This window comes from Theropithecus gelada, chromosome 4, assembly GCF_003255815.1.
Source record: "Theropithecus gelada isolate Dixy chromosome 4, Tgel_1.0, whole genome shotgun sequence".
NCBI classification, from domain to species: Eukaryota; Metazoa; Chordata; class Mammalia; order Primates; family Cercopithecidae; genus Theropithecus; species Theropithecus gelada.
The window spans coordinates 84,414,710-84,431,275 of NC_037671.1; the positions used below are offsets into that span (position 1 = coordinate 84,414,710).

A 16,566-nucleotide genomic window follows, 5' to 3' on the forward strand; every position below is an offset into this window, starting at 1 on the left:
GTAATTTATATAACAATGGTAACACAAAAATGGGGCAATAGAACAAACATATAGTGGCAGAGTTTTTTGTATATTATTGACATTAAATTGGTATTAATCCACAGTGCTTGTTATAATTGCTAATTATAATCTCCAGGGCACCCACTAAGAAAATAAGTCAAAAATATAGTAAAATAAAAAAAAGAAGGGGAACTAAAATGTTACAATAAAAAATATATATGTAACAAAAAAGAAGGCAATAATGAAGGGCTAGAGGAGCAAAAAAGGGCATAAGAGAAATATATAACACAAATCGTAAAGTGACAGATATAAATATTTTCATATCAGTTATGACATTAAATGTAAATGGATTAAAATTCCAATCAAAAGGCAGAGATTGGAAAATAGATTTAAAAACATGATCCAGCCATATGCTGTCTACAAAATATATAATTATTTTAAGCAAAAATTATTTATTTAATTACTTTTTTTTTGAGACGGGGTCTTTCTCTGTCACCCAGGCTGCAGTGCAGTGTCTCAATCTCTGCTCACTGCACCCCCACATCCTGGGTTCAAGCAATTCTCCTGCCTAAGCCTTCTGAGTAGCTGGGATTACAGGTACGTGCCACCACGCCTGGCTGATTTTTTTTGTTTTTAGTACACGCGGGGGTTTCAGCATGTTGGTCAGGCTGGTCTTGAACTCCTGACCTCATGATCCACTCACCTCAACTCCCAAAGTGCTGGGATTACAGGCATGAGCCACTGAGCCCGGCCTATTTTTAAGAAAAATGTATAATTTCTCATTTTCTACTCTTGGCATAAATTTTAATTATTTCCAGTGGAACCAAAACCTCCTAAACCCCTTTCAGTGTCATCCAAAGCTTGAACTTCTTCTGTTTCTAGATTTAAAAAAAAAAAAAAAAAAAAATCCATTCAGAACTGAACTGTGCAATTTGATCACTGTTTTTGACTTCAAACTTTGCCAAAATTAAACAGTACAACACCAATATTTCCTCTATAATTTTCGTCTATGACACCAGCTCCTACATCAATAAAGTGTTTTGCAGCCAAGCCAGACCATGGAACTACTCTTCCATAACACCCAGAGAAGGAAGAGCTATCTGAATGTCTGTTTTCATGAGTGCTTTCTCCATAGGTGGTATTGTCTAATCATGGGCATTGTACAGGTTGTAGCCTGCACTTCTCACAGACCCTCAGGTTGGAGCCATGGCATGCTCAGAGAGCTGGGCAAGGCACAGCTGCATGCCCCTCTCCTCCACAGGCCAGTCAATCTGCTGGGGGAAGCGGTGAGTGTTTCTTCAGAGCAGGTTATGACAGAGCAAGAAGGCAAGCAAGGAGAAAGCCCAGAGAACTAGAGAGCACAGGATTGACAGCATGGCAGTGAACCGGCCAAAAATGTCAACATATAATTTTGATTCAAAAACGTTTCTTTATTTTTTTTTCTTTTTTTTTTTTTTTTTAGTATAAATGCTTTTTTTGTAGACCACCTACATGACATGTTTTTCTTAAAAACAATGCCTCCACTCCAAATAAATCACGGTCAAAATAAATGAAGAGCTCAAGATGACATCAGTCCCATTTGTCTTAAGTCCTGGTGTTGTGTGGCTGACAAGCAGAAGCCTGTTATGATGACAGGTAATAGATCCAAAGTAATTGCCAAATTTGTTAATATTTTTTCCATCTCTAAGCCATCCTTAAAGGAAATCACATATGGGTTACGCCAACCTCACGGTAGTCCTGTGGAGCAACCATGCCATCTGGATTCATGATTTCACCCATAAAGAACCAGTAGCTTTTGAAATTAGCAAGGATGTGCTTGATTTGTTCTGCAGCCCCTGTCATAAAAGGTTTTACCCTTTCTGGTCTCTGTTCTTCAAGTCTGCCATTGGTTGATTTCATATAATCTTTGGTGTATTATACTTCTTGTAGACTTGCTTTTGTGAAGCTTGTTTCCTGCAGATGATGGTTCATGACAGTATGCATACCAGTGATTACTGTGCTTTCGGTACCTTTGCTTTCAGTGCCTTCGGTGGACGCATTTGTCCACCAATGAGCGAGTCATCAATGTTACCTTCTGTCCTACTTACCATCTTCCCCTCCACCTCCAGGCACAGCCCATCCACAGTCTCCCAGATCTTGTAAATGTGGGAGAACATCTCATCATGGCTGATGAAGTCCCAGTAGATAAATAATGATGGCGGCTGAAGGGAGACGATGGCATCTCTAGCTTAGCAGGAGCCCACAGCTCGGAGTGAGTGGGGTGCAGCTTGAGCAGCGCTCCAAGGAAGCGGGGAGCGGCAGAAAAGAAAAACCAATTTCAAAAACCAAAGCAAGAAAATAAAAGGATGGTAAAGGGGATACAATGCATAAGGTAACCAAAAGAGAGCTGAAGTTTCTATATTAATATCGAACAAAGTAGACTTTAAGAAGAAGAACATTTTGTAATGATAAAAGAATAAATTCATCAGAAATAAGAAAAACAATTATAAATGTGACAACAAATTATAAATGTACATGTGACAACAAAATCTAAAAATACACGAAGTAAAAACTGACAGAACTGCAAAGAAAATAATTCAATAACAACAATCGGAAACTTCAATACCTCACTTTTAATAATGGATATAACAAGGAGACAGAAGATCAAAAAGAAAATAAAAGGCTGAAACAACACTTGAAGTAAACCCAGCAGACATCTAAATAACACTACACTCACCAACAGAATATACAGTCTTTCCAAGTGCACATGGAACATTCTTCAGAATAGACGACATGTCGGGCCACAAAACCAGCCTCCATAAATTAAAAAGGATTTACATCATGTAAAGAATGTCCTCCGACTACAATGGAATAAAATTAGAAATTAACCAATGAACAAAATTTAGGAAATTCACAAATATGTAGAAATTAAGCAACACACTGCTAAAACAAACAAACAAACAAACAAAAACCAATGGATTAAAGAAGAAATCACAAAGGAAATTAGAAAGTACTTTGAGATGAATGAAAATGAAAAAAACAAAAAAAAAAAAACATGACTCATGGGATACATTGAAGGCAGTGTTTAGAGGGAAATTTACTCAAAATGCCCATATTTTAAAAAATAGCAAACTCAATAGCAAAAAAATAGAAATAACCCTATTAAAAATGGGCAAAGAATTTAAATAGACATTTTTCAAAAGAAGATATACGGACAGCCAACAGGAATATGAAAAAATGTTCAATATCAGAGAAATACAAATTAAAACCACAATGATACATCATCTCATACCTATTAGAATGACTATTATCAAACACACGAAAAATAACAAGTATTGATGAAATTCTCAGGAGAAAATATAGGAGTAAATATTTATGTCTTAGGACCAAGCAATGGTTTCCTGGATATGAAACCACTTTTTATAATATTAAAAGCTTTTGTGCTTAAGGGACACTATCAAGAAGGTGAAAAGACAATCCACATAATGAGAGAAAATATTAGCAAATCATGTATCTTATAAGGAGTTTGTATCCAGAATACATAAACAACTCTTACAACTCAATGACAAAAACATAAACAACTCAGTTTTAGAAATACAAAAAGGATTTAGTAGCCATTTCTCCAACTAAGATATACAAATAGCTAATAAGTACATAAAAAGATGCTCAAAATAATTAGCTGTTAGAGAAATGCAAATTATAACCAATGAGATATAACTTCATAACCACTAATACTTTGCAAAACAATTTGGCAATACCCTTTCCTTAAGATGTGGAAACATTGAGTTTCTACATAAATCAGTCATTCCACTCCTAGAGAGAATTGAAAACATATGTTCACACAGAAACCTTTCCTAGAATTTCATAATAGCATTATTCATAACAGGCAAGAAGTGAAAAGAATCCAAATGTCAATCAATTGATGGATGAATAAATACAATGTTTTATATTCATACAATGGAATATTATGCACCCATAAGAAGGAATGCAGTACTGATACACACTATAACCTGGATGAACCATGAAAATATGATGCTAAGTGAAAGGAGTTAGTCACAAAGAACTGCATATAGTATGAATCTACTTATATTCAATTTCCGGAATAGGGAAATTCATAAAGACAGAAAATAGATTGCTAATTTCCTAGGTCTGGAGAAGATGGGGAGAAATGTAGAGTGGCTGCTAATGGGGGTTTCTTTAGGGGGGTGACAAAAATGTTATAAAATTGACTTGGTGATAGTTGTACATCTTTGTGGATATAGTAAAAACAACTGAATTGTACACTTAAAAAAAGGTAAATTTTATAGTATTCGAATTACATTTCAATAAAACTATTATTTAAAAATAGAGTTACTATTGAGTGCTAAGTAACATTTCTATCTCTTTTGAAGACCCAGGTTCTCAGGCACAATGGTCTGGGACAGGTTGAAGGTTATAGGGCTGAGACAATAAAATCAGGTTAATCTTATATTAGTAATTCTCACGAAAATGAGATTATGTTGCTGGTCTATTTTAAAGCTTGTCCTTTAGCTTCTCTCAGCTAAGGGAAATCAAAGGCTCCACAATTTTGTAAAAATACACGGAAGCCTATGGAAGTGCTACAGATGGGTTCATAATTAAAGCAAGGTGATTTATTCATCTACCAGTTCTGTGAACTTTAGCAAGACATACACTCAAATCTTTGACTGTACCTTCTGTAAAATAGAGATTTAAAAAGTACTTACTGTACTTCATAGTATTGTTGAGATAATTAAATGAGATTTAATAGATAAACAATGCCAGGCACATGGAAAAGATATGATGGATGCTAGCTGCCCTTAAAGATACATGTTAATTCATGCACACATATGTTTATTGCAGCACTATTCACAATAGTAAAGGCTTGGAACCAACCCAAATGTCCATCAGTGGTAGATTGGATTAAGAAAATGTGGCACATATATGCCATGGAATACTATGCAGCCATAAAAAAGGATAAGTTCACGTCCTTTGCAGGGACATGGATGAAGCTGGAAGCTCTCATTCTCAGCAAACTATCACGAGATCAGAAAACCAAACACCATATGTTCTCACTCACAAGTAGGAGTTGAACAATGAGAACACATGGGTACAGGGAGGGGAACATCACACACCAGGGCCGGTCCATGGATTGGGGGCTAGGGGAGGGATAACATTAGGAGAAATACCTAATGTAGCTGATGGGTTGATGGGTACAACAAACCACCAGGGCACATGAATGCCTATGTAACAAAACTGTACGTTCTGCACATGTAACCCAGAACTTAAGGTATTTTTTAAAAAAGATATATGTGAATTATTCTGCAGAGGGAAGGGGGAAACTCAGGCATGGTAATGTCAGTCTTCCTTACATATCAGCTGGGTTCCCCTTAATGGGAGAGAACAGGCTGCTCAACTCCCCACAAAAATGTTCCTTGAGTGCAATTAGTACCTACCACTACTTCCAGTACTTCCCGGTCCATCATTCTACAGACAGGTGCATCAGCCTACCCAACTCCTGCCCACTGTCATTCGACGAAGCATCTTTTCCAGGCCTGCCCAATCCATCCCTGTATCACCGGAGAGCAAGCTCTTTGGAAACTGTTTTGCAAGTTTGGGAGAGCAGATTATTATATTGTCTCTTTTGACATAGAATGAGGAATTATGCCACAGAAGAACCAAGACTCTTGCCCAAGGTCTCAGATAGTGTGCTGTTTCTAATACGTGCTTCCTCCCAGTCAAAAGAGATAAAAATGTATTAAAGTTTGACTCAACGAGATTAGAGAGCCAGATGGATCCAGATATGCTGAACTAGGCAAAGGATTTTCTCTCTCTGTGCGTCCTCAACTTTGAAAAGGCTGCTGTGAGAATTAAATAAAACAATGAAAGCAAAGTGTTGACCATAGAGCTTACCTCTCCTCATATTTCCTATAGCTTAAAAAAGTATGTGTTACATGTATACTTTTTGAAACTGTCTTTGCAAACATTTTAACAGTGAGAAAATTATGACAGTGAAAGAGATCCGATCTAACCAGCCCCCATCTTGCCTTTAAGCTCCAAACTGCTCTTGGTCATTCTTGGGCTTAGACCAACCAAGCTAACTTTATAGTTTAGATGATAATAGCCCTTCCCCAAAACTAAACTGCCTTTGTAAAGCTAACGAAAGGCCACCAGGTTAGAGTGTGAGGGGTCTAAATTCTGCTAAGGAGTAGATATAAACAATTACCAGCCATTATCCGAGAGGTCACAAGACTTGTAACTTCCCCCATTACTCTTGCAGATAACATCACTATTGTAGACCCTAGGATTGGCCTTTTGAGATGTCTTTTCAGGTGTTTATATTTCTGATGACCTGTGTGTCCACTCGGACCCACCAACTCCTGCCAGCTGGTCCTGTGGCCTCACCCAGAAGCCGACTCCCTGGCCCACTAAACTATCCTTGAAAAACCGCAGCCTTCAAATTTTCTGGGAGATTGATTTGGGTAACAACTCTGTCTCCCATGTGGCATGGCCGGCCTCATGTCAATTAAACTCTATTGCAATGCCATGGTCTCGGTGAATTTGTTTTGTTTTTGCAGTGGGCAGGAAGAACTCACGGGGCAGTTACATTTTCTTCAAAATGTAGTAGATAAAAATATATAACTGTGTTTTTTCCACAAGTGGTTACATTCTTTCAAATTTCTAATTTTCTGATGGAAAAAAGGGGGGCATTACAGAATAAAAGGTAACTTGCTTCAAATGGGAATTGGACTGTTAATGATTATTAATATACAAATGTGAGAAAAAAGCTTCATCTTTGGAGCACTATACTTCTGATAATTGTTTCTGGAACAAGTGAAATCCTCATTTTTCTGCAACAGCTTTAGGGCAGGCTAACCTATAAATTTCTTTTTAAATAACTGTTGAGTCTATTACAAAGAGTTCTAAATTTGCTAGGCAGTGCAGCCCACATATATCCTTGGGATAACAAAGCACACTGTGATTCTTTGGCCTCTAACCTCTCATACAACGTACCAGAAAAATGATGTAAGGTTTCTGAAATCCCCCTATTTCTATTGGGGAAAAGGCTAGAAATGACTCTTTGCCAATATTGTGATAAGTTTAAGAAATAATATTTTTTTAACTTTTAGGTTCAGGGATACAGGTGAAGGTTTGCTATATAGGTAAGCTCATGTCATGGGGGTGTGTTATACTTGTTATTTCATCACCCAGGTATTAAGCCTAGCACCTGTTAGTTATTTTTCCTGATCATCTCCCTCCTCCCACCTTCCACCCTGAAGTAGACCCTAGTGTATGTTGTTCCCTTCTTTGTGTTCATGGGTTCATCATTTATCTCCCACTTATAAGTGAGGACATGTGGTATTTGGCTTTCTGTTCCTGTGTTAGTTTGCTAAGGATATGGTCTCAAGCTCCATCCATGTTCCCACAAAAGACATTATTTCATTCATTTTTATGGCTGCATAGTATTCCATGATGTATATATACCACATTTTCTTCATCCAGTCTGTCACTGATGGACATTTAGTTTGATTCCATGTCTTTGCTATTGGGAATGGTGCTGCAATGAACATTTGCCTACATGGATCTTTATGATAGAATGATTTATATTCCTCTGGGTATACACTCAGTAATGGAACTGGTGGGTAGAATGATAGTTCTGCTTTTAGCTCTTTGAGGAATCACCATACTGTTTTCCACAATGTTAGAACTAATTTACACTCCCACCAACAGTGTATAAGTGTTCCATTTTCTCCACAACCAAGCCAGCATCTGTTAGTTTTTGAGTTTTTAATAATGGCCATTCTGACTGGTGTGAGAGTGTATCTCATTGTGGTTTTGATTTTCATTTCTCTAATGAACAGTGATATTGAGCTTGCAATCATGTATTTGTTGGCTTCTTTTGAAAAGTGTCTGTTCATGTCCCTTGCCCACTTTTTAATAGTGTTGTTTGTTTTTATCTTGTAAATTTGTTTAAGTTCCTTATAAATGCTGGATATTAGATCTGTGTCAGATGCATAGTTTGCAAATAATTTCTCTCATTCTGTAGGTTTCTGTTTACTCTGTTGATATTTTATTTTTCTGTGCAGATGCTCTTAAGTTTAATTAGACCTCATTTGTCAATTTTTACTTTCGTTTCCATTGCTTTTGGTGTCTTTGTCATGAAATCTTTGTTCCTATGCTCAGGGTGGTATTGCCTAGGTTGTCTTCTGGGGTTTTTATAGTTTTAGGTTTTACATTTGAGTCTTTAATCCATCTTTAGTTGATTTTTATATATGGTGTAAGGAATGGGTCCCACTTCAATCTTCTGCATATGGGTAGCCAGTAATCCCAGCATCATTTATTGAAAAGGGAGTCTTTTCCCCATTGCTTGTTTTTGTCAGCTTTGTTGAATATCAGATGTGTGGCCTTATTTTTGGGCTCTCTATTCTGTTCCATTGATCTATATGCCTGTTTTTGTACTAGTACCTTCCTGTTTTGGTTACTGTAACCTTGTAATATAGTTTGAAGTTGAGTAACATGATGACTCCTGCTTTGTAATTTTTGCTTATGGTTGCTTTGTCTATTTGGGCTCTTTTTTTGGTTCCATATGAATTTTAAAATAGTTTTTTCTAGTTCTGTGAAGAATGTAGTTCAATGATAAGAATAGCATTGAATCTGTAAATTGCTTTGGGCAGTATGGCCATTTTAATGATATTGATTCTTCCTATCCATGAGCATGGGATATTTTTCCACTTGTATGTGTCTTCTCTGAAGAAATGATATTTCTTTTTAACATTTTGAAGCATATCATTGAAAAATTGGCAACGTAGAGGTTCCCCTTTACTACACAACTGATTGAAATTGCAGGCCATCTCCTTAAATAGCCAACTCCTTGTTTTTTTTCACTATGTTCTTGCTGTTGACATAAAAAAATAATTCTTATATTTTTTAGTCCTTCTTGGAAATTACAAATGCTGTCAGTATTTTGAAATTTTATTTCCTTTTTTATTGATATATACATATTTTGAGGGTACATGTCGTATTTTGATACTTGTGTACAGTTTGTAATGATCAAATCAGGGTAATTGGAACAGCCATCGCCTCAAACATTGTACTTGTGTCGAGAACACTTAAGTCTTCTCCTCTTGCTTTTTTTGAAATATACAATAAAGTATTAACTATAATTTCCCTACTGTACTATGAAATACTATAACTTATAGCTTCTGTCAAGGCATTTGAACCAAAGCAACTCCATTTTAATAGGAGCTGGGTAAAATGAGGCTGAAACTACTGGGATGCATTCCCAGACGGTTAAGGCATTCTAAGTCACAGGATGAGGTAGGAGGTCTGCACAAAATACAGGTCATAAAGACCTTGCTGGTAAAACAGGTTACAGTAAAGGAGTGAGCCAAAACCCACCAAAATCAAAATGGCAACAAGAGGGACCTCTGATGGCCCTCACTGCTACACTCCCACCAGCGCCATGACAGTTCACAAATGCTGTGGCAACATCAGGAAGTTATCCTATATGGACTCAAAAGGGGAGGCATGAATAATCCACCCCTGTTTAGCACATCATCAAAAATAACCATAAAAATGGGTAACCAGCAGCCCTTGGGGCTGCTCTGTCTATGGAGTAGCCATTCATTTATTCCTTTACTTTTTTAATAAACTTGCTTTCACTTTGCACTGTGGACTCACCCTGAATTCTTTCTTGCACAAGATCCAAGGACCCTCTCTTGGGGTATGGATTGGGAACACTGTCCTGTACCACTTCTATCTAACTGTATGTTTGTGCCCCTTAATTAAGTTGAAAATGGTTTTTAAGAAACAAAGAAGAAAAAAATGCCAAACGCAATTTTGTCTGGAAAGAAATACTTTGTGCAAATGGAGCACTTGTGAGGTTTGTCACATATCCTGTTTTGTTACTTTCATAAAAAAAATAAAACCTCCTCAGGTCGTTATCATTCATTGCTCCCTACACAGACAAGCCCTGATAAGGAAGACTCCTGGTATCCTGAAGTTTTTCCATAGCCATAGAGTCAATACCCTTATCAGAAGCAGATCTCTGAATTACTGCATTTTGAAAAAATTTTGTCAGAAAATGAGAACATCTTAGAGAGTGCTTCTCTACCACTTATAAGAGAGAAAACCTTAAAAGAGAGAAAAACTATAAGTAGAAGTTATACTTTTTCTAAGAGAAAAAGAAAACATTCTTGTTTCACTATGAAAAAAAAAATTATCCTGTCAGCTTTTTATAGTTACATGAAAAAAATTAATCTTTTATATTTTTTAAGCAAGGGGAATAATCTACCCCTTGTGTAGCATATCATCAAGAAATAACCATAAAAAAGGCAAATAGCAGCCCTCAGGACTGCTCTGTCTGTGGAATAGTCATTCTTTTATTCCTTTACTTTCCTAATAAACTTGCTTTCACTTTACAGACTCTCCCTGGATTCTTTCTTGTGTGAAATCCAAGAACCCTCTTTTGGGGTCTGGATCAGGGCTCCTTTCCTCTAACAGTATCATACAAGTAGTTTCACAGCCCTAAAAATCATCTGTGCTCCACATGTTCCTTCTTTGCTCCAAACCCCTGGCAAACACTTATCCTTTTACTGTCTCCAAGTTTGCCTTTTCCAGAATGTCATATATATCATACAGTAGGTAGCCTTTTCAGATTAGCTTCTTTCACTAGTAATATGCATTTAAGTTTCTTCCATGTCTTTTCATTTTTTGATAGCTCATTTCTTTTTAGCACTAAATAATATTTCAATATACCATTGTCTGGATGGACCACAGTTTATTCATTTACCTAATAAAGGACATCTTGTTTGCTTCCAAGTTTTGGCAATTATGAATAAAACTGCTCTAAACAGTTCATCCACAGGTTTTTGTGTGGACATAGGTTTTTAACATATTTGAGCAAATACCAGGGTGATCATTGCTGGATTGTATGGTAAGGATATGTTTATTTTTCTAAGAAATGCCAAGCTGTCTTCCAGAATGGCTATATCATTTTTTATTCCCACCAGTAATGAATGAGAGTACCTGTTGCTGTACATCCTCACCAGCATTTGGTGTTGTCAGTGTTCTGGATTTCGACCATTCTAAAAGGTATGTAGTGGTATTGTCAGAGGTGTTTGAACCAGAGCAACTCCATCGTGAATAGAGGCTGGGTAAAATAAGGCTAAGACCCGCGGGGTTGCATTGCCAAACAGTTAGGCATTGTAAGTAACAGTTTGAGATAGGAGGTAGGCACGAGATACAGGTCATAAAAACCTTTCTGATAAAACAGGTGCAGTAAAGAAGCCGGCAAATCCCACCAAAACTAAGATGGCAATGACAGTGACTTCTGGTCATCCTCACTACTACACTCCCACCAGCACCATGACAGTTTACAAATGCCATGGCAATGTCAGGAAGTTACTCTATATGGTCTAAAAAGGGGAGGCATGAATAATCCACCCCTTGTTTAGCATATAATCAAGAAATAACCATAAAAATGGGCAACCAGCAGCCCTCCCGGCTGCCTATGGAGTAGCCATTCTTTATTCTTTTACTTTCTTTTGTTTTTTTTTTTGTTTTTTGTTTTTTGTTGTTTTTTTTTTTTTTTAGACGGAGTCTCGCTCTGTCGCCCAGGCTGGAGTACAGTGGCCGGATCTCAGCTCACTGCAAGCTCCGCCTCCCGGGTTCACGCCATTCTCCCGCCTCAACCTCCCGAGTAGCTGGGACTACAGGCGCCCGCCACCTCGCCCGGCTAGCTTTTTTTTTTTTTTTGTATTTTTTTAGTAGAGATGGGGTTTCACCGCATTAGCCAGGATGGTCTCGATCTCCTCAACCTAGTGATCCGCCCCTCTCGTCCTTCCAAAGTGCTGGGATTACAGGCTTGAGCCACCGCGCCCGGCCTTGTTTTACTTTCTTAATAAACTTGCTTTCACTTTACTCTATGGACTCGCCCTGAATTCTTTCTTGTGTGGGATCCAAGAACCCTCTCTTGGGGTCTGGATCAGGACCCCTTTCCATTAACAGTATCTCATTGTTTTAATTTGCATTTCCCTGATGACATATGATGTGATGTGGGGTGTCTTTTCATATGCTTATTTGCATTGTGGATGTCTTCTTTAGTAAGGTATCTGTTAGATCTTTAGCCCATTTTTTAATCAGGTTGTTTGTTTTCTTACTGTTGAGTTTCAAGAGTTCTTTGTATATTTGGGGTAATAGTCCTTTATCAGATATGTCATTCAGAAATATCTTCTCCTAGTCTGTTTCTTGTCTACTCACTGTCTTGACAATGTACTTGGAAGAGCAGTAGTTTTAACCTTAATGAAGTCCAGTTTTCCAATCCTTTATTTAATGGTTCATGCCTTTGGCATTGTATCTAAAATGTCATCATTATACTCAAGATCATATTCTCCTATATTATTTTCTAGGAGCTGTATAGTATTATTTTTACAGTTAGGTCTATGATCAATTTTGAGTTAATCGTTGGGAAAGGTATAAAATCTGTAAGATCTGTGTCTAGATTCTTTTTTTTTAATTTTTTATTTTGCATGTGGATGTTCTAGCACCATTTGCTGAAAAAACTACCTTTTTCTCCATTGTACTGCCTTTGCTCATTTGTCAAGAATCAGTTGGCTATATTTATCTTGGTTTATTTCTGGACTCCCTATTTAATTGTATTGACCTATTTGTCTTTTCTTTTTTCAGTATCACATTGTCTTGACTACTGCAGTTCATAGTAAGTCTTGAAGTCAGGTAGTATCAGTTCTCTAACTTTGTTCTCATTCAATATTGCATTGGCTACTCTGGATCTTCTTGCCTCTCCATATAACCTTTAGAATCAGTTTGTCAACCTCCACAAAATAACTTGCTGAGAATTTTAGGGGATTGTGTTGAATTTGGGGAAGAGTGGAGAAGAATGGACATCCTCAAAATATTGTCTTCATATCCATGAATATGACATATCTATTTAGTTCATTCTTTTTTGATTTATCAGGGTTTTCTAGCTTTCTCATACAGATCTGGTACACATTTTTTCAGATTTATACCTAAGTATTTTATCTTTTGGGTGGGCCAATGTAAATGGCACTGTTTTTCATTTCAAATTCCACTTGTTCATTGCTGGTATATAAAAAAGTAATTGATATTTTGTGTATGAATTTTATATCCCATCCTACAACCCTGCTATAATTGCTTGCTAATTCCAGGAGTGTTTGCGTCAATTCTTTTGGATGTTATACATAGACAATCACGTCATCTGTGAATAAAGACAGTTTTATTTCTCGCTCCACAATCATTATACATTTTATTTCCTGTTCTTGTCTTACTGAATGAGCTAGGACTTACAGTACCTACATTCTTGTTTGTGACAATGTTGAAAAGCAATGGTGAAAGGAAATATCTTTGCCTTGTTTCTGATCTTAGTGGGGAAGCTTCAAGTTTCTCACAAGTAAGTATGATGTTAGCTGTAGGTTATTTTATAGATTTTTTTTTTTTTTTTTTTTTTTTTTACTGGAGACAAGAGTTTCGCTCTTGTTGCCCAGGCTGGAGTGCAATGGCACGATCTCAACTCACTGCAACCTCTGCCTCCCAGGTTCAAGCAATTCTCCTGCCTCAGCCTCCCGAGTATCTGGGATTACAGGCATGCGCCACCATGCCCAGCTAATTTTTGTATTTTTTAGTAGAGATGGGGTTTCACCATGTTGGTCAGGCTGGTCTCAAAATGCTGACCTCAAGTGATCCACCCGTCTCTGTCCCCCAAAGTGCTGGAATTATATATAGATAGTTTTAACAAGTTGGGGAAGTTCTCTGTTCCTAATTGACTGAGATTATTTATTATGAGTGGGTATTCAGTTTTGGCAAATGCTTTTTCTGTATCTATTGTTATGAATTTTTATTCTTTGTGCACACAGTCTCTGAAAATAAGGATAAAGGAAAAATTAATATAAATGAAATTAAAATTTGTATTCTTTAGCTTGTTGATATGATGGAGTACATTAATTGATTTTTGAATAAATGTTGAACCAGCCTTGAATACCTGTGCTAAATCTCACTTAGTCATAGAGTATGACTCTTTTTATACATTTGTTTAATTTGCTAATATTTTATTGATCCTTTTATCTAATCAATGCCAGAGAATACAGTTTATATCAGAAAGGAAATGATTATAAATCCATGGTTCAATTTTAATGTCATCTAGACAGATAGAACTTTTGATAGACTTCTGAAGTTTTCTGGGTATTTTCAGATTTTTCTTTTCTAGAAAATAAACATTATCAAAACCTCTTAGCAAGCTGGAAATAGAAGAGAACTTCCTTAATTTGGCAAATGTTATAGGACCACTACATTCAACTGCTTATTGCGCAGTGACAGAAAAATATATCAAAACAGCAGGAGTTGCAGCAAAGAGTTTAATCATCATAAAACAGCCAAATAAGGAGACAGGAGGGAACATCAAATCCACATCTCCAAAAGATTGGGAGATGGGACTTTTAAAGGACCTAAACAGGTGACAGGCTAAAATGTAGTGATTGCTAATTGGTCAAGAAGTGAGAGGTGAAGTCATGGTGTAGGTAGATTAAGAGACTACATTCCTGTCCTGAGTCAGTTCTGCTCTGGGGGTCTTCAGACCAGCTGGCATCAGCCATTCTGCTGGAATTCAGGATCTCAAAAAACACCTTAAGCAATTATTGGGTTAAAAGGTCCAGTATCGGCCAGGCGTGGTAGCTCACGCCTGTAAACTCAACACTTTGGGAGGCCAAGGTAGGCAGATCACCTGAGGTCAGGAGTTCGAGACCAGCCTGGCTGACATGGTGAAACCCTGTCGCTGTTAAAAATACAAAAAAGGAGCCGGGCATGGTGGCATGCACCTGTAATCCCAGCTACTTGGGAGGCTGAGGCAGGAGAATCGCTTGAACCCGGGAGGCAGAGATTGCAGTGAGTGGAGATTGCGCCACTGCACTCCAGCCTGGGTGACAGAGTGAGACTCCGTCTCAAAAAACCAACAAGTCCAGTGTGGGAGATTCTATCTATAGGAACAATGGGGGAGCAGGTGGTCAGTTTGGTACATGACTCTCAAGTTAGTTAGCAGCTGCAGGGAAGTGGATCAAATTGTGCCAGTGCACCATGGTCAATACCTAACTATAATTCTGCCTAAAACCTGGCTTCATTGGCTCATGGTCCTGCAGGCTATACAGGAAGCATGACATCAGCATCTGCTTAGCTTCTGGTGAGGCCTCAAGGAGTTTTTACTCAAGGCAGAAGGCAAAGTGGGAACTGACACATCACATGGTGAGAGCAGCAGCAGGTTAGGGTTCCATACACTTTTAAACAACCAAATCTATGTGAACTCATAGAGTGAAAACACACTCATTATTGCGAGGACAGCACCAACCCAATTATGAGGGATCTGCCCCCATAAGCCAATCACCTCGCACCAGACCTCACCTCCAACAACATTGGGGATTACATTTCAACATGAGACTTGTAGGGAACAAATATCCAAACCATATTAATGGTGAAAATAGTGAATAGTTTTCACGTAAGTTTGAGAATAACATAAATATATAATTTCTTTTTTATCTTTTTTTTGAGACAGAGTCTCACTGTCACCCAGGCTGTAGTGCAGTGGCGCAATCTCGGCTCACTGCAACCTCCACCTCCCAGGTTCAAGTGATTATCCTGCCTCAGCCTCCTGAGTAGCTGGGAATACAGGGGTGCACCACCACACCAGGCTAATTTTTGTATTGTTAGTAGAGACGGGGTTTCACTATGTTGGTCAGGCTGGTCTCGAACTCCTGACCTTATGATTCATCCGCCTCAGCCTCCGAAAGTGCTGGGACTACAGGCGTGAGCCACTGCACCCAGCCCTATCTTTTTTTTTTTTTTTTTTAAGATGGAGTTTTGTTCTTGTTGCCCAGGCTGGAGTGCAATAGTGCAGTCTCGGCTCACTGCAACCTCTGCCTCCCAAGTTGAAGCGATTCTCCTGCATCAGCCTCCCAAGTAGCTGGGATTACAGGCACCTGCCACCAGGCCGGGCTAATATTTTTGTATTTTTAGTACAGACAGGGTTTCACCATGTTGACCAGACTGGTCTAGAACTCCTGACCTCAGATGATCTGCTTACCTCAGCCTCCCAAAGTGCTGGGATTACAGGCGTTAGCCACTGCACCCAGCCCTATTATAATTTCTAGCCAACACTATATTGGAGATCTTCTGTTGATGAAATATTTGCAAATCCCAGGTCACCAAGACACTAAACTAAAAAGCACTAAACATTGAAATAAAATATTGGTTTTACCTATGTTAAAAATACTGACCTAGCCAAAGATGAAGTCATTGATATTTGGATAAAAATTTCACTACAACTGAAATTTAACTTAAAAATTGTGATATTCTTGGAAAGAAATATGCCAGTCTTGGCCTTGTAAAGTGAGCTGTTGAAACTTTAATTCCATTCACAACAATATAGTTTGTGACCTTGGATTATCAGCATTTGTGGCCATCCAAAAAAAAATCAAAATTCATCAGATAGCCAACATGACACATACTGCTTTGTCAAAGACCACCTCATAGTTTAATCCTCTTATTCAAGCTAAGCAACTACTGCTT

At 37.9% G+C, this 16,566-nt stretch overlaps 2 pseudogenes; both read right to left on the reverse strand.

The window, feature by feature from the left end:
* Window positions 1–804: 804 nt before the first annotated feature.
* On the reverse strand, window positions 805–1,306 carry LOC112623601 (annotated as a pseudogene).
* Window positions 1,307–1,558: 252 nt separating this feature from the next.
* On the reverse strand, window positions 1,559–5,459 carry LOC112622616 (annotated as a pseudogene).
* Window positions 5,460–16,566: the final 11,107 nt, after the last annotated feature.